At 46.9% G+C, this 18,126-nt stretch overlaps 3 non-coding genes across 3 annotated transcripts; all 3 read right to left on the bottom strand.

Moving 5' to 3' along the window:
- Nucleotides 1–1,372: 1,372 nt before the first annotated feature.
- On the bottom strand, nucleotides 1,373–1,454 carry trnal-aag (transfer RNA leucine (anticodon AAG)). The gene has a single exon. It is a non-coding gene; the product is annotated as a tRNA-Leu (tRNA).
- Nucleotides 1,455–3,401: 1,947 nt separating this feature from the next.
- On the bottom strand, nucleotides 3,402–3,483 carry trnal-aag (transfer RNA leucine (anticodon AAG)). Its single transcript has one exon. It is a non-coding gene; the product is annotated as a tRNA-Leu (tRNA).
- A 1,946-nt stretch (nucleotides 3,484–5,429) lies between these two features.
- On the bottom strand, nucleotides 5,430–5,511 carry trnal-aag (transfer RNA leucine (anticodon AAG)). The gene has a single exon. It is a non-coding gene; the product is annotated as a tRNA-Leu (tRNA).
- Nucleotides 5,512–18,126: the final 12,615 nt, after the last annotated feature.

The raw sequence follows: 18,126 nt of genomic DNA, 5'->3' as shown, positions 1-18,126 counted from the left end.
GCACGATGTCACAAGGACACTCTGTATTACGACACCGACAATGGGACACACACAAAATGACACACAGGAATCCGGAAAGGGTGTTTCTGGCCACACAAATGGAGGGACAGAGAAAGACACTGAAGAAACCAAAGAGAGAGAGAGACAGACAGACAGAGCGATTAACACGAGGCAGAGACAGAGACTGAGGGAAAACCGAGACTGCGAGAGAAACAGAGAGGGAGGTAGACAGCCAGGGAAACGGAGACTGAGATGAAGAGAGAGACTTGCATGAAGGTGCGTTCTGCTGTGCAAAGAAATTCCCTGTAGTGTAAAGATGTTCCCTGTTATATAAAATTGTTCCCTCCTGTGTAAAGATGATCGCTGCTGATTACAGATTTTCCCTGTTGTTTAGAGATTTTGTCTGCTTTGTAAAGATGTCCGCTATTGAGTAATGTGTTTCCTGTTGTGTAAAGGTTCTCCGTGTTGTGTAACGGGGTTCCGTTTTGTGTGAAGGTATTGCCTGTTGTGTAAAGGCCAAGAGCACCATCTGATGCTGGCGACACGGCGCTGCAGGAATGCGTTGAGAGAAAGGGGAAGGCCAAGGCTGCTCCAAGTTTGCAGCATTTGCAGCTTATGTTGGTGCGAATAAAGTGTTTTGAAAGTTGTGTTGCAGGTTCTTGTGTTTTTTGCAAGAAGGAAGTTGCTGTAAGTAAAGCATAAATTGTGATAACAAAACCTGACGCACTGAGCCTGAAATTTATCATAATTTAAGAGAAGAGAACAATAGGAAAAATTTGCCCTCCTAATCACAACTTCCCCAGACTAATGGTATGAAAAACACATCTGACTCTCATCCTGAAGTCAGAGTCCAGATCCCCTCCCCACCCTTTTCTTTTGCAGAATGGATCTTCTCTTAACCATGTCTGAATGTAACTTTCGCTGTCTGGATAGGTTCGATTGACAAAAAGATACTGGTGTTAAATTAATTGGATTGCAGCACAGGAACAAATGGGAGGTGCTGTTCAACCGGCAAGATTGGAAGGGCGAACGGGGAAACGACGGAGAGATGGTGGGTGCGAGAGTGACAGCAATGGGGGGCGCGGTCGATAGATTGCAAGAAATGGAAGAAAGAGGAAACGTGGTGTACATCTGAATAAGTGAGAGGCAGCAGGTGTGGGGACGAGTGAGTGAACGGTCTGAATTCAGTTGGTTGGGTGACGGTGTTTGTAGTGTTCGGTGCGGGGTTCAGGCCAATTATGGAGCAGAGGAAATTCTGCGATTCGGATCAGCCTGTCAATAGCAACTGAAGGAAAAGGTGACACAAAACCGGCATGCCTGCCTGGTTTACTGCTGGTGGTGAAGCGACGAAATTTATAAATGTCGCAATATCTGGCAGCGGTGGGATTCGAACCCACGCCCCCGAAGAGACTGGAGCCTTAATCCAGCGCCTTAGACCGCTCGGCCACGCTACCACGTCAGTGCGCTAAGGAATCTGAAACTAGTGACTGGTGATTGAAATGTGGCCTGGTCTTGTAAATAGCAGGGGAAACAAAAGGAAATTAAATTCGTGGACGGCAAACTCACTTCTGATGCAACCCACTATATCAGAAGCAGCTACGTGTTCACAAGGCAACACTAATAAATAAAAGTTTGCTGCAACACACCCATTGTAAATTTCATTCAAAATTTATCCCTGTTGTGTGTTGCAAGCAGGAAGTTGGTGTAAGTAAAGTGTGATAAAATTAAGTGCGTTTGATTGGGGTAGCAATAGAGCATTTTATTGTTGGTGTATATAAGAATGCAACTAGCAGAAGAAGGCTTACGATCAATCGACCTCTGGGTTATGGGACCAGCACGCTTCCGCTGCTACACTCTGCTGTCGGTTAGCAAACAATCCCGGCTGGTGCTTAGGTTCCGATGCCCCACAGTGCTGTGTGTTAGCGAGACAAATTTCAGCATCCAGCCTGTGTTGAAAACTATAGCATGGCCCTGAAACCGCCCAGAGACCCGGACCCCGCAGCACCCGTGTTTGCAGGCTGACATGGCTGCACGATATCACAAGGACACTCTGTATTACGACACCGACAATGGGACACACACAAAATGACACACAGGAATCCGGAAAGGGTGTTTCTGGCCACACAAATGGAGGGACAGAGAAAGACACTGAAGAAACCAAAGAGAGAGAGAGACAGACAGACAGAGCGATTAACACGAGGCAGAGACAGAGACTGAGGGAAAACCGAGACTGCGAGAGAAACAGAGAGGGAGGTAGACAGCCAGGGAAACGGAGACTGAGATGAAGAGAGAGACTTGCATGAAGGTGCGTTCTGCTGTGCAAAGAAATTCCCTGCAGTGTAAAGATGTTCCCTGTTATATAAAATTGTTCCCTCCTGTGTAAAGATGATCGCTGCTGATTATAGATTTTCCCTGTTGTTTAGAGATTTTGTCTGCTTTGTAAAGATGTCCGCTATTGAGTAATGTGTTTCCTGTTGTGTAAAGGTTCTCCGTGTTGTGTAACGGGCTTCCGTTTTGTGTGAAGGTATTGCCTGTTGGGTAAAGGCCAAGAGCACCATCTGGTGCTGACGACACGGCGCTGCAGGAATGCGTTGAGAGAAAGGGTAAGGCCAAGGCTGCTCCAAGTTTGCAGCATTTGCAGCTTATGTTGGTGCGAATAAAGTGTTTTGAAAGTTGTGTTGCAGGTTCTTGTGTTTTTTGCAAGAAGGAAGTTGCTGTAAGTAAAGCATAAATTGTGATAACAAAACCTGACGCACTGAGCCTGAAATTTATCATAATTTAAGAGAAGAGAACAATAGGAAAAATTTGCCCTCCTAATCACAACTTCCCCAGACTAATGGTATGAAAAACACATCTGACTCTCATCCTGAAGTCAGAGTCCAGATCCCCTCCCCACCCTTTTCTTTTGCAGAATGGATCTTCTCTTAACCATGTCTGAATGTAACTTTCGCTGTCTGGATAGGTTCGATTGACAAAAAGATACTGGTGTTAAATTAATTGGATTGCAGCACAGGAACAAATGGGAGGTGCTGTTCAACCGGCAAGATTGGAAGGGCGAACGGGGAAACGACGGAGAGATGGTGGGTGCGAGAGTGACAGCAATGGGGGGCGCGGTCGATAGATTGCAAGAAATGGAAGAAAGAGGAAACGTGGTGTACATCTGAATAAGTGAGAGGCAGCAGGTGTGGGGACGAGTGAGTGAACGGTCTGAATTCAGTTGGTTGGGTGACGGTGTTTGTAGTGTTCGGTGCGGGGTTCAGGCCAATTATGGAGCAGAGGAAATTCTGCGATTCGGATCAGCCTGTCAATAGCAACTGAAGGAAAAGGTGACACAAAACCGGCATGCCTGCCTGGTTTACTGCTGGTGGTGAAGCGACGAAATTTATAAATGTCGCAATATCTGGCAGCGGTGGGATTCGAACCCACGCCCCCGAAGAGACTGGAGCCTTAATCCAGCGCCTTAGACCGCTCGGCCACGCTACCACGTCAGTGCGCTAAGGAATCTGAAACTAGTGACTGGTGATTGAAATGTGGCCTGGTCTTGTAAATAGCAGGGGAAACAAAAGGAAATTAAATTCGTGGACGGCAAACTCACTTCTGATGCAACCCACTCTATCAGAAGCAGCTACGTGTTCACAAGGCAACACTAATAAATAAAAGTTTGCTGCAACACACCCATTGTAAATTTCATTCAAAATTTATCCCTGTTGTGTGTTGCAAGCAGGAAGTTGGTGTAAGTAAAGTGTGATAAAATTAAGTGCGTTTGATTGGGGTAGCAATAGAGCATTTTATTGTTGGTGTATATAAGAATGCAACTAGCAGAAGAAGGCTTACGATCAATCGACCTCTGGGTTATGGGACCAGCACGCTTCCGCTGCTACACTCTGCTGTCGGTTAGCAAACAATCCCGGCTGGTGCTTAGGTTCCGATGCCCCACAGTGCTGTGTGTTAGCGAGACAAATTTCAGCATCCAGCCTGTGTTGGAAACTATAGCACGGCCCTGAAACCGCCCAGAGACCCGGACCCCGCAGCACCCGTGTTTGCAGGCTGACATGGCTGCACGATGTCACAAGGACACTCTGTATTACGACACCGACAATGGGACACACACAAAATGACACACAGGAATCCGGAAAGGGTGTTTCTGGCCACACAAATGGAGGGACAGAGAAAGACACTGAAGAAACCAAAGAGAGAGAGAGACAGACAGACAGAGCGATTAACACGAGGCAGAGACAGAGACTGAGGGAAAACCGAGACTGCGAGAGAAACAGAGAGGGAGGTAGACAGCCAGGGAAACGGAGACTGAGATGAAGAGAGAGACTTGCATGAAGGTGCGTTCTGCTGTGCAAAGAAATTCCCTGTAGTGTAAAGATGTTCCCTGTTATATAAAATTGTTCCCTCCTGTGTAAAGATGATCGCTGCTGATTACAGATTTTCCCTGTTGTTTAGAGATTTTGTCTGCTTTGTAAAGATGTCCGCTATTGAGTAATGTGTTTCCTGTTGTGTAAAGGTTCTCCGTGTTGTGTAACGGGGTTCCGTTTTGTGTGAAGGTATTGCCTGTTGTGTAAAGGCCAAGAGCACCATCTGATGCTGGCGACACGGCGCTGCAGGAATGCGTTGAGAGAAAGGGGAAGGCCAAGGCTGCTCCAAGTTTGCAGCATTTGCAGCTTATGTTGGTGCGAATAAAGTGTTTTGAAAGTTGTGTTGCAGGTTCTTGTGTTTTTTGCAAGAAGGAAGTTGCTGTAAGTAAAGCATAAATTGTGATAACAAAACCTGACGCACTGAGCCTGAAATTTATCATAATTTAAGAGAAGAGAACAATAGGAAAAATTTGCCCTCCTAATCACAACTTCCCCAGACTAATGGTATGAAAAACACATCTGACTCTCATCCTGAAGTCAGAGTCCAGATCCCCTCCCCACCCTTTTCTTTTGCAGAATGGATCTTCTCTTAACCATGTCTGAATGTAACTTTCGCTGTCTGGATAGGTTCGATTGACAAAAAGATACTGGTGTTAAATTAATTGGATTGCAGCACAGGAACAAATGGGAGGTGCTGTTCAACCGGCAAGATTGGAAGGGCGAACGGGGAAACGACGGAGAGATGGTGGGTGCGAGAGTGACAGCAATGGGGGGCGCGGTCGATAGATTGCAAGAAATGGAAGAAAGAGGAAACGTGGTGTACATCTGAATAAGTGAGAGGCAGCAGGTGTGGGGACGAGTGAGTGAACGGTCTGAATTCAGTTGGTTGGGTGACGGTGTTTGTAGTGTTCGGTGCGGGGTTCAGGCCAATTATGGAGCAGAGGAAATTCTGCGATTCGGATCAGCCTGTCAATAGCAACGAAGGAAAAGGTGACACAAAACCGGCATGCCTGCCTGGTTTACTGCTGGTGGTGAAGCGACGAAATTTATAAATGTCGCAATATCTGGCAGCGGTGGGATTCGAACCCACGCCCCCGAAGAGACTGGAGCCTTAATCCAGCGCCTTAGACCGCTCGGCCACGCTACCACGTCAGTGCGCTAAGGAATCTGAAACTAGTGACTGGTGATTGAAATGTGGCCTGGTCTTGTAAATAGCAGGGGAAACAAAAGGAAATTAAATTCGTGGACGGCAAACTCACTTCTGATGCAACCCACTCTATCAGAAGCAGCTACGTGTTCACAAGGCAACACTAATAAATAAAAGTTTGCTGCAACACACCCATTGTAAATTTCATTCAAAATTTATCCCTGTTGTGTGTTGCAAGCAGGAAGTTGGTGTAAGTAAAGTGTGATAAAATTAAGTGCGTTTGATTGGGGTAGCAATAGAGCATTTTATTGTTGGTGTATATAAGAATGCAACTAGCAGAAGAAGGCTTACGATCAATCGACCTCTGGGTTATGGGACCAGCACGCTTCCGCTGCTATTCCCCCCACCCACGCTGTATCCCCCCCCGCCGATTTCCCCCCCCCCGGCCGAATTCCCCCCGCGCTGTGCCCCCCCACGGCCGAATTTCCCCCCGCGCCGTATTCCCCCCTGCTTAATTTCCCCCCGCTGTGCCCCCCCCGCGCTGTATAATTCACCCCATCTCCCCGTACACTCCGCCCCCTGTACCTCTCTCCCTCTGTGGAACTCCTTCCCTCCTCCCCCTTGGTGAACTCCACAGCCCCCCCCTGTATAAGAGCCCCATATCTCCATCGCCCTGTCAATCTCCCTCCCCACCGCTGGTGAAACTCCACAGCCCCCCCTGTATAAGACCCCCATATATCTCCATCCCTGTATAATCCCCCCGCCCTGTCAATCTCCCTCCCCACCGCTGGTGAAACTCCACAGCCCCCCCTGTATAAGACCCCCATATATCTCCATCCCTGTATAATCCCCCCGCCCGCCCTGTCAATCTCCCTCACCACCGCTGGTGAAACTCCACAGCCCCCCCTGTATAAGAGCCCCATATATCTCCATCCATGTATAATCCCCCCGCCCTGTCAATCTCCCTCCCCACCGCTGGTGAAACTCCACAGCCCCCCCTGTATAAGACCCCCATATATCTCCATCCACGTATAATCGCCCCGCCCGCCCTGTCAATCTCCCTCCCCACCGCTGGTGAAACTCCACAGCCCCCCTGTATAAGACCCCCATATATCTCCATCCCTGTATAATCCCCCCGCCCTGTCAATCTCCCTCCCCACCGCTGGTGAAACTCCACAGCCCCCCCTGTATAAGACCCCCATATATCTCCATCCCTGTATAATCCCCCCGCCCTGTCAATCTCCCTCCCCACCGCTGGTGAAACTCCACAGCCCCCCCTGTATAAGACCCCCATATATCTCCATCCCTGTATAATCCCCCCGCCCTGTCAAATCTCCCTCCCCACCGCTGGTGAAACTTTATTTTGCCCCGTGTGTGAATCACTCACTTACCTGATGAGGCTCCAAATCACAACTCTCTTTAATTTGCTTTATTTCACGTCCAAACAAACAAACAATGTAAAACACTCCCCCCGCGCCGAGCACAAAATGGCTGACCCCCCGCACCGAGCACAAAATGGCTGCCTCCCCACGCACCAAACACAAAATGGCTTCCCCCCTGCACCAAGCACAAAATGGCTTCCCCCCTGCACCGAGCACAAAATGGCTGCCTCCCCCCGCACCAAACACAAAATGGCTTCCCCCCTGCACCAAGCACAAAATGGCTTCCCCCCTGCACCAAGCACAAAATGGCTTCCCCCCTGCACCGAGCACAAAATGGCTGCCTCCCCACGCACCAAACACAAAATGGCTTCCCCCCTGCACCAAGCACAAAATGGCTTCCCCCCTGCACCGAGCACAAAATGGCTGCCTCCCCCCGCACCGAGCACAAAATGGCTGCCCTCCCCCCGCACCGAGCACAAAATGGCCGCCTCCTCCCTGCACCAAGCACAAAATGGCTGTGGCCGCTCACTCAGTCGGTGGCTGTATAATGAGTGTCTGGAACCTAATTGGAGAGAGATTGAGAAGCCTGGGAATACAGGAGGGTGAGAGTGTGAGATGGGGGGGCAGTAGAGATCAGAGGGGGGTGCAGACGTGGAGCAAGAGATGACGGACATTCCCAACCTTCACGGACAGTACCGTCCCGGCTCCGGGTATGTTCCTCACTGCAGGAAGATGTTTCCCCCTCCCCCCAACCCCCATCAGTGTAGTGGGAAACAAAACCTGAGCTGGGTGTCCCTGAACAGAGAAAAGACACACAGAGATTTGGGTGACATAGGAGGCCATTCAGCCCTTCGAGCCTGTCCCACCAGTGTTAGATTGTGGCTGATCTGCACCTCGACTCCACCTACCCACAGGAGCGAGGCAGAGACGTAGAGGGAAAGAAACTGTTTGACTTGGCGTTATACAACAAACCGGGTGATGGTGAATCAGCCTCCCGTTTCACATCTCGCCCTACTGTAACATTGATGGAAATCAACCTCGGCAGAGATGTGACGCAGGATTCTGGTTTATTGTCACTGGGTTCACACTGTGGCACCGGGTCAACATCTGGCCCAGTGAGAGGGACTGAGGAGCAGAAAGCAGAGATACGGAAAGTGAGAAGGACAAAGAGGCAGAACAGAGTGAAAGGGAGCGAGATTGGGAATAAGAGAGAGGGAGCCAGAACCAGGGAGAGGAGCGGAGAGCAGAAGGCAGAGAAACTGAGATTCAAAATAGAAAGAGACAGGCAGATGGACAAAGAGAGAGGGAGCGAGTGGCTGGCAGAGAGAGAGAGAGAGAGAGAGAGTTAGGGAGAGAGATACTGAAATAGAGAGTTGGAGATCGAGAAAGCCAGAGAGTGCTGCAGAGAAAGAGTTGGAGAGGCAGAGATATCAAGAAAGATGTAGATAGAAAGAAGATTGGAGAGGGAGATGAAGGGATGCAGGAAGAGATGAAGAACAATGGAGAGAGAGAGAGACTGACGGAGAGATACAGATATAATGAAAGATGTGTCGATACAGAGATGTGACTCGAGAGGGAGGGAGGTGGAGAGTGGAATATACAGCTTACATTGGGCGATCTGGAGAACTAACTCCAGTGGAAATTCAAGCCCCCCGATGTGTCTACGGGGACAGGTGTCTCTGACTGACTGTACAGCCTGGCCTGCGTGTGTCTCTGTCACTGGTCCCAGGCTGTAAGGGACAGACAGAGAGATGGGGAAATAGGGGGAGAGAGAGAGAGGGAATTGTACAAGTTTACAGCACAGAAGGAGGCCATTCGGCCCCTCGTGTCTGTGCCGGCCGATTTATAAAGCTATCCAGCCTAATCCCACTCTCCTGCTCTGGGTCCGTCGCCTTATCGGTTACGCCACTTCTAGTGCATATATGGCCCCTGGTTATTGACCTCTCTGCTGGGGGAGAGCAGTCCTTCCCATCCACTCTATCTAGGCCCCCTCATCATTTTATACACCTCCATTTAACCTCCCTCAGTCTCTATTCCAAAGAAAACCAACCCAGCCTATCCAGTCTTTCCTCATAGCTAATAAAGGAAAGTATCTAGTCTGCCATCTTCAGTGCCTTTTCTACAGAGGTAACGAGAGAGAGAGGGTGGTGCAGAAAGATGTACAAGTTACATTGGGGGGAGCAAGCGATGGCAATGAATCGCGGGGTGATAAACAGACACATTGGGGGCCAGGCAGGCAGCCTGTGCTGAGGGGGCCTCGGTCACTCTCCTCCCTCTGAAGGAAGCACTTCTCCAGGATTCCACCTCCCAAAAGACTCTCTCTCTGCATTGTCACGTTGTAGCTTCTGGAGAGAGAGAAATGAAAATTGATTAAAAGAAATCACGCAATGAATTAAAAAAACTACATGCACAGCTCTGACCCAGGAAATTGAGTTTTTTTTTGCTGATTTGTCATCATTTACTGGTTTCTAAAAATGTCCCAATCCTCTGGCCTAACACTAATCTTGGCAACATTGCCTGCCTTTTCTTTCAATGTGATCCCATCTTTAACTCCCTTAGTTAGCCACGGATGGTGCATCCTCCTCGTAGAGCCTTTCTTTCTCACTGGAATACACCTTTGCTGAGATTGATGAAATATCTCCTTAAATGTCTGCCACTGCTGAGCTAGCGTCTTACCCTTTCATCTATTTTCCCAGTCCGCTTCAGCCAACTCTCTCCTCGGACCCTTGTAATTGCCTTTATTTCAGTTTAGGACACTAGTTTCAGACCCAAGTTTCTCACCCTCAAAATGAATTTGAAATTCTACCAATCACTCTTTCTTAGGGGATCCTTTACTATGAGATCATTAATTAATCCTGTCTCATTACACATTACCAGATCTAAAATAGCATCTCCCACTTCTGGCATTTAACACTCACCTCCATCTGCGTCCCCCCCTCCCTCTCCCTCTCTCTCTCTCTCTCTCTCTCCCCCCCATCGCTTGTTCTCTCTCCCCCTCTCTCTGTTCCTATCCAGCTCACCATCTCTCTCGCTCTTTTTCATTCACTCATCTGCTCTCTCTCTCTGATTCTTTCCCTCTATCTCAGCTTTAATCTTGATTAAAATGTATTCTGAAATGTTTCTCTCTCACCATTTAAAATAACGACAAATCCAATTGCATTTTTTATGTTAAGGGGGAAAAATTCGGTTGCAATGCAAAAAGAGAGAGAGCGAGCGAGAGAAAGCTCGAGAGAAACAACAACAACAATTATATTTGTATAGTGCCTTTAATGTAGTTAAACCTCCCAGGGAGCTGCACAGGAGTGTTATAAAACACAATTTGACATCGAGCCACATAAGAGAAAGATGGCGAGAGAGAGAGAGAGACAAAGGTGGCGAGAGAGAGACAGAGAAAGCTGGCGAGAGAGAGAGACAGAGAAAGCTGGAGAGAGAGAGAGAGAGACAGAGAAAGCTGCAGAGAGAGAGAGACAGAAAGCTGGAGAGAGACAGAGAAAGCTGGAGAGAGACAGAAAGCTGTGGAGAGAGAGACAGAAAGCGAGAGAGAGACAGAAAGCTGGAGAGAGAGAGAGACAGAGAAAGCTGGAGAGAGACAGAAAGCTGGAGAGAGAGAGACAGAAAGCTGGAGAGAGAGAGAGACAGAGAAAGCTGGAGAGAGACAGAAAGCTGGAGAGAGAGACAGAAAGCTGGAGAGAGAGAGAGACAGAGAAAGCTGGAGAGAGAGACAGAGAAAGCTGGAGAGAGACAGAAAGCTGGAGAGAGAGAAAGCTAGAGAGAGAGACAGAAAGCTGGAGAGAGAGAGACAGAAAGCTAGAGAGAGACAGAGAAAGCTGGAGAGAGAGAGACAGAAAGCTAGAGAGAGAGACAGAGAAAGCTGGAGAGAGAGACAGAAAGCTGGAGAGAGAGACAGAAAGTTGGCGAGAGAGAGACAGAGAAAGCTGGCGAGAGAGAGACAGAGAAAGCTGGCGAGAGAGACAGAGAAAGCTGGCGAGAGAGACAGAGAAAGCTGGCGAGAGAGAGACAGAGAAAGCTGGAGACACAGAGAAAGCTGGCGAGAGAGACAGAGAAAGCTGGCGAGAGAGAGACAGAGAAAGCTGGCGAGAGAGAGAGACAGAGAAAGCTGGAGAGACAGAGAAAGCTGGAGAGAGAGACTGAGAAAGCTGGCGAGAGAGAGACAGAGAAAGCTGGCGAGAGAGAGACAGAGAAAGCTGGAGAGAGAGACAGAAAGCTGGAGAGAGAGAGACAGAAAGCTGGCGAGAGAGACAGAGAAAGCTGGCGAGAGAGACAGAGAAAGCTGGCGAGAGAGACAGAGAAAGCTGGAGAGTGAGACAGAAAGCTGGCGAGAGAGAGACAGAAAGCTGGAGAGAGAGAGACAGAGAAAGCTGGCGAGAGAGAGAGACAGAGAAAGCTGGCGAGAGAGAGAGACAGAGAAAGCTGGCGAGAGAGAGAGACAGAGAAAGCTGGCGAGAGAGAGAGACAGAGAAAGCTGGCGAGAGAGAGAGACAGAGAAAGCTGGCGAGAGAGAGACAGAGAAAGCTGGCGAGAGAGAGACAGAGAAAGCTGGCGAGAGAGACAGAGAAAGCTGGCGAGAGAGAGACAGAGAAAGCTGGCGAGAGAGACAGAGAAAGCTGGCGAGAGAGAGAGAGAGAAAGAAAGCTGGTGAGAGAGAGACGGAAAGCTGGAGTGAAATAGACACTAATAAATCCACAATCGGAACCACAGTAACATGAATTAAAATGTCTACCGCACATCTCATTGAAGCCTCAAATTAATGGCACTGCCCAAACCACCAGCATTATTGTGGAATTATAACACGGGTTGACGCTGAGGACTTTGATTTCCTCTTTGTCCCGCACCAGGGGTTAACGTGTTTGTGCCACATTGCAAGGCCAGGGCTGCTTTAAACCTGTTGAAAACTCCAGGCCTACAATCCAGCAGGAACAAGTTAACCCCAGGCCCCAGAATCCCAGGCTCCCCGAGAGGAAATGAAAGGCCGGGGTATTACACGTGGGCCCATTGGGTGCAGCCTCTGGCGAAGGCCTCGGATTGTCCACTGCGGAGGAAGCTCTTGCCCCAGGTATTCCTCGTCCCAAAGCGCTCTCGCTCTCTCTGCATCTTGGTACAGCTTTGCAAATATAATAAATGTCCTTGGGAGAAAAGAGAGAGAGAAATGAGATTGATTAATAAACAAAGCAATGATTAAAAAAAGCACAGCAAGAGCCCAGGGCTCCGTCTCTCAGTTACACAGACAATCTCCCAACAACATCCCATTACAAACAATTACATTACATTAGAAACCAGAGGATCTAAAGAGTTAAAGATGGAGACAGAGAATTTGCACACAGCATACACACACACAGCAGATTGAGAGAAATGGCCCTTCTGGAGGAAGGAGTTATTAGGACTGGGACTCCCACCCCCAGGACTGGGACCCTCCCACCCCCAGGACTGGGACCCAACCACCCCCAGGACTGGGACCCTCCCACCCCCAGGTCAGCAGATTGCAGAGTCCACCCCTTGAGCCATTGACATGTTGGCTTTGCTCCCTAGGGGGTCTGTCTATTGACATGCTAACCCATGGATAGCCCAGGGCAGCACTCTGGCAAGGGAAATAACTACAGGAAATGCTGGAAAAACTCAGCAGGCCAGGCAACGACTGCAGAGAAATTAGAGTCAACGTTTCGGGTCAAAACCCTTTGTCATTACCTTTACATTGCAAATGACTAGAATAATGATCAGTGATATTACATTGCAATATTCCATTACATTGCAAATGACTAGAATATTGATCAGTGATATTACATTGCAAATGACTAGAATATTGATCAGTGATATTACATTGCAAATGACTAGAATATTGATCAGTGATATTACATTGCAATATTCCATTACATTGCAAATGACTAGAATATTGATCAGTGATATTCCATTGCAATATTCCATTATATTGCAAATGACTAGAATATTGATCAGTGATATTACATTGCAAATGACTAGAATATTGATCAGTGATATTCCATTGCAATATTCCATTACATTGCAAATGACGAGAATAATGATCAGTGATATTACATTGCAATATTCCATTACATTGCAAATGACTAGAATATTGATCAGTGATATTCCATTGCAATATTCCATTATATTGCAAATGACTAGAATATTGATCAGTGATATTCCATTGCAATATTCCATTACATTGCAAATGACTAGAATATTGATCAGTGATATTACATTGCAAATGACTAGAATATTGATCAGTGATATTACATTGCAAATGACTAGAATATTGATCAGTGATATTACATTGCAATATTCCATTACATTGCAAATGACTTGAATATTGATCAGTGATATTACATTGCAAATGACTAGAATATTGATCAGTGATATTCCATTGCAAATGACTAGAATATTGATCAGTGATATTACATTGCAATATTCCATTACATTGCAAATGACTAGAATATTGATCAGTGATATTACATTGCAAATTACTTGAATATTGATCAGTGATATTACATTGCAATATTCCATTACATTGCAAATGACTTGATTATTGATCAGTGATATTACATTGCAAATGACTAAAATATTGATCAGTGATATTCCATTGCAAATGACTAGAATATTGATCAGTGATATTACATTGCAATATTCCATTACATTGCAAATGACTTGAATATTGATCAGTGATATTACATTGCAAATGACTAGAATATTGATCAGTGATATTCCATTGCAAATGACTAGAATATTGATCAGTGATATTACATTGCAATATTCCATTACATTGCAAATGACTAGAATATTGATCAGTGATATTACATTGCAAATTACTTGAATATTGATCAGTGATATTACATTGCAATATTCCATTACATTGCAAATGACTTGATTATTGATCAGTGATATTCCATTGCAAATGACTAGAATATTGATCAGTGATATTACATTGCAATATTCCATTACATTGCAAATGACTTGATTATTGATCAGTGATATTACATTGCAAATGACTAGAATATTGATCAGTGATATTACATTGCAAATGACTAGAATATTGATCAGTGATATTACATTGCAAATGACTAGAATATTGATCAGTGATATTACATTGCAATATTCCATTACATTGCAAATGACTTGAATATTGATCAGTGATATTACATTGCAAATGACTAGAATATTGATCAGTGATATTACATTGCAAATGACTAGAATATTGATCAGTGATATTACATTGCAAATGACTAGAATATTGATCAGTGATATTACATTGCAAATTACTTGAATATTGATCAGTGATATTCCATTGCAATATTCCATTACATTGCAAATGACTAGAATATTGATCAGTGATATTCCATTGCAAATGACTAGAATATTGATCAGTGATATTACATCGCAAATGACTAGAATATTGATCACTGATATTACATTGCAATATTCCATTACATTGCAAATGACTAGAATATTGATCAGTGATATTACATTGCAATATTCCTTTACATTGGAAATTACTAGAATATTGATCAGTGATATTCCATTGCAAATGACTAGAATATTGATCAGTGATATTACATTGCAAATGACAAGAATATTGATCAGTGATATTACATTGCAAATGACTAGAATATTGATCAGTGATATTCCATCGCAAATGACTAGAATATTGATCTGTGATATTCCATCGCAATGTTCCATTCCAGTGCAAATGACTAGAATGTTGCTCAGTGTGTGTGTCTCTCTGTCTGTCTCTCCCTCTGTGCAACTCTCTCTCGCTGTCTCTATCTCTGTCTCTCGCTCTCTGTCTCTCACTCTATGTCTCCCTGGGTCTCTTATCGCTCTTTCTGTCTCTTGCTCTCTCTCTCGCTGTCTCTGTCTCTCGCTCTCTATGTCTCTCTGTCGCTCTCTGACTCTCTCTCTCTCTGTCGCTCTCTCTCTGTCCCTCCCTCTCTCTCTCTCTCTCTGTCTCTCTCTCTCTCTGTCTCTCTCTCTCTGTACCTCACTCTCTCTCTGTCCCTCTCTCTCTCTCTCTGTCTCTCTCTCTCCCTGTCCCCCTCTCTCTCTCTGTCCCTCTCTCTCTGTCCCTCTCTCTCTCTGTCCCTCTCTCTATCTCTGTCCCTATCTCTCTCTGTCCCCGTCTCTCTGTCGCTCTCTCTCTCTGTACCTCACTCTCTTTCTCTGTCCCTCTCTCTCTGTCCCTCTCTGTCTCTCTCTCTCTCTGTCCCTCTCCCTCTCTGTCCCTCTCCCTCTCTGTCCCTCTCCCTCTCTGTCCCTCTCCCTCTCTGTCCCTCTCCCTCTCTGTCCCTCTCTCTCTCTGTCCCTCTCTCTCTCTGTCCCTCTCTCTCTGTCCCTCTCTCTCTGTCCCTCTCTGTCTCTCCCTCTCTGTCTCTCTCTCTCTGTCTCTCTCTGTCCCTCTCTCTCTGTCCCTCTCTCTCTGTCCCTCTCTCTCTGTCTCTCTCTCTCTGTCTCTCTCTCTCTGTCCCTCTCTCTCTGTCTCTCTCTCCCTCTCCCTCTCTCTCTGTCCCTCTCTCTCTCTCTCTGTCCCTCTCTCTCTCTCTCTCTGTCACTCTCTGTCTCTCTCTCTCTCCCTCTCTCTCTCTCTGTCCCTCTCTCTCTCTGTCCCTCTCTCTCTCTCTCTCTGTCCCTCTCTCTCTCTCTCTGTCCCTCTCTCTCTCTCTCTGTCCCTCTCTCTCTCTGTCCCTCTCTCTCTCTTCGCTCTCTCTCTCTGTCGCTCCCTCTGTCGCTCTCTCTCTCTGTCGCTCTCTCTCTCTGTCCCTCTCTCTCTCTGTCCCTCTGTCCCTCTCTCTCTCTGTCCCTCTCTCTCTCTGTCACTCTCTCTCTCTGTCCCTCTCTCTGTCTCTCTCTCTCTCTGTCCCTCTCTCTCTCTCTGTCTCTCTCTCTCTCTCGCTCTCTGTCCCTCTCTCTCTCAGTTCAGTTCAGTTCAAATGCTTTATTGGCATGAAAGTTTACAGAGAACCATATTGCCAAAGCTTACATAGCAAAAAGGTACAGTTTTCCAACATTCTGTAGGTGTCAATCGATTTGACATTTGTTGGGTACATACAATATTACTTTTAAACAATATTAATTTTAAACAGTCTTTCTACTTCATTTGGTACGTTCAATATTAATTTTAAACAGTCTTACTTTTAAACAGTCCTCAGGTTGTGACATGTTGTTACATATTTGGCCCCAAGGTATGGTCTGTCTCCTTCTCCTAGGACTAATCTCAATTTTGACAGATCATCCAATTCCTTGAAATCTGGGGTTGTTTGGCTTAGCTTGTTGAATAATATGTTTCTTGATGTGTTGAATTTTTCGCATTTTAGGAGGAAATGCATTTCTGTTTCAACCTCGCCAGCCATACATTGATCGCATATTCTATTCTCTCTAGGCTGCCAGGATTTCTTGTATCTGCCTTTTTCAATTTCCAGTTGGTGGTCGCTTAGTCTGTACCTGGTGAGGGTCTGTCTCTGTTTTGTGTCTCTGATGGTCGTGAGGTAGTCTGCCAGTTTATATTCTCTTTTTAGGGCCCGGTAACATTCTAATCTGCTTTGGCTTTCGGTTATTTTGTTCCAATGTTCCAGGTAGGTTTCTTTGCATTTTTTAATGATTTGGTTCACTCGGATTGGTGTTTGGACGGCTGTGTTGGTCTGGGGCTGGTCAGGGTCCGGCTGAGTACTTAGTTTCAGTAGCAGCTGACTCAGGGGACTCTTTTCTGGGTTTAGCTCTTGGGTCTGAAAGGCTTTGAAATGAAGGGTGTCTGGGGAGCTAGATTTGAGGTGATTTAGGAAGTTTAGTGCTCGTTTTTGGATGTTTATTATCAGTGGGTATCTGCCTAGTTCGGCTCTGCATGCATTTGTTGGCGTTTTTCTTTGGGTGCGAAGGATGCTTCGGCAGAATTCTCTCTGCCTCTCTTTCTCTGCCTCTCTCTCTCTCTCTCTCTCTCTCCCTCTCTCTCTCTGTCCCTCTCTCTCTCTCTGTCTCTCTCTCTGTCTCTCTCTCTCTGTCCCTCTCTCTCTCTGTGTCTCTCTGTCTCTGTCCCTCTCTCTCTGTCCCTCTCTCTCTGTCCCTCTCTCTCTCTGTCCCTCTCTCTCTCTGTCCCTCTCTCTCTCTGTCCCTCTCTCTCTCTGTGTCTCTCTGTCCCTCTCTCTCTCTGTCTCTCTCTCTCTGTCTCTCTCTCTTTTGGGATTGATACAGGGCTATCGGGAGAGAGTGGGACAGTGGGATTACTTTGGGATTGATTTTGGGCTATGGGGAGAGAGCGTGGCAGTGGGATTAGTTTCAGGATTGATACAGGGCTGTGGGGAGAGAGTGGGGCAGTGGGATTAGTTTGCGGATTGATACAGGGCTATGGGGAGAGCGCGGGGCAGTGGGATTAGTTTGCGGATTGATACAGGGCTATGGGGAGAGAGCGGGGCAGTGTGATTAGTTTGGGAATGATACAGGACTATGGGGAGAGAGCGGGGCATTGTGATTAGTTTGGGATTGATACAGGGCTATCGGGAGAAAGCGGGCCTTTGAGATTAGTTTGGGATTGATACAGGGCTATCGGGAGAGAGTGGGACAGTGGGATTACTTTGGGATTGATTTTGGGCTATGGGGAGAGAGCGTGGCAGTGGGATTAGTATCAGGATTGATACAGGGCTGTGGGGAGAGAGTGGGGCAGTGGGATTAGTTTGCGGATTGATACAGGGCTATCGGGAGAGAGCAGGGCAGTGAGATTAGTTTGGGATTGATACAGGGCTATCGGGAGTGAGCGGGGCAGTGGGATTAATACAGGGCTATGGGGAGAGAGCTGGGCATTGGGATTAGTTTGGGATTGATACAGGACTATGGGGAGAGAGTGGGGCTTAGGGATTTGTTTTGGATTGATACAGGGCTATCGGGAGTGAGCGGGGCACTGGGATTAGTTTGGGATTGATACAGGGCTATGGGGAGAGAGCGGGGCAGTGGGATTAGTTTGCGGATTGATACAGGGCTATGGGGAGAGAGCGGGGCAGTGGGATTAGTTTGGGGATTGATGCAGGGCTATGGGGAGAGAGCGGGGCAGTTTGATTAGTTTGGTAATTGATACAGGGCTATGGAGAGAGCGGGGCAGTGGGATTAGTTTGGGATTGATACAGGGCTATTGGGAGAGATCGGGGCAGTGGGATTAGTTTGAGATTGATACAGGGCTATGGGGAGAGAGCAGGGCAGTGGGATTAGTTTGGGAATTGATACAGGG

The sequence above is a fragment of the Somniosus microcephalus genome, unplaced genomic scaffold (assembly GCF_052327205.1).
Source record: "Somniosus microcephalus isolate GS21.2 unplaced genomic scaffold, FLI_Smic_1.0 scaffold236, whole genome shotgun sequence".
Taxonomy (NCBI): domain Eukaryota; kingdom Metazoa; phylum Chordata; class Chondrichthyes; order Squaliformes; family Somniosidae; genus Somniosus; species Somniosus microcephalus.
This window is presented reverse-complemented; position numbering and strand designations above follow the sequence as displayed.